This window comes from Lupinus angustifolius, chromosome LG11 (genome assembly GCF_001865875.1).
Source record: "Lupinus angustifolius cultivar Tanjil chromosome LG11, LupAngTanjil_v1.0, whole genome shotgun sequence".
Lineage (NCBI taxonomy): Eukaryota > Viridiplantae > Streptophyta > Magnoliopsida > Fabales > Fabaceae > Lupinus > Lupinus angustifolius.
The window spans coordinates 19,435,538-19,435,858 of NC_032019.1; positions in this window are offsets into that span (position 1 = coordinate 19,435,538).

Consider the following 321-nt stretch of genomic DNA (forward strand, 5'->3'; position numbering starts at 1 on the left):
AAATTAGTAAAAGTATGAAACGATTAACAAATTCACACGAACTAAGCATTCATGCACTAGAGAGAGTAAATCAACTAAGTGAAGATAAACTCAACCAACCAGTTTCTAAGCAATGGCATTAAGCAAACCATATTCAGAAAAGATAGAAGAAATCAACAATAAGGAAACCACAAGTGCATTAATAACAAACCTCAAGAGTTGTGATACATTACCAAAGGAACCTAGTCCACAAATTTAGCCTTTCATGGCAATGGAAGAACAAAACGAAAATGGGAAATGAAGAAGAGGTGAAACCCTAGCAGAGCAAAAAGAGGGAAAACT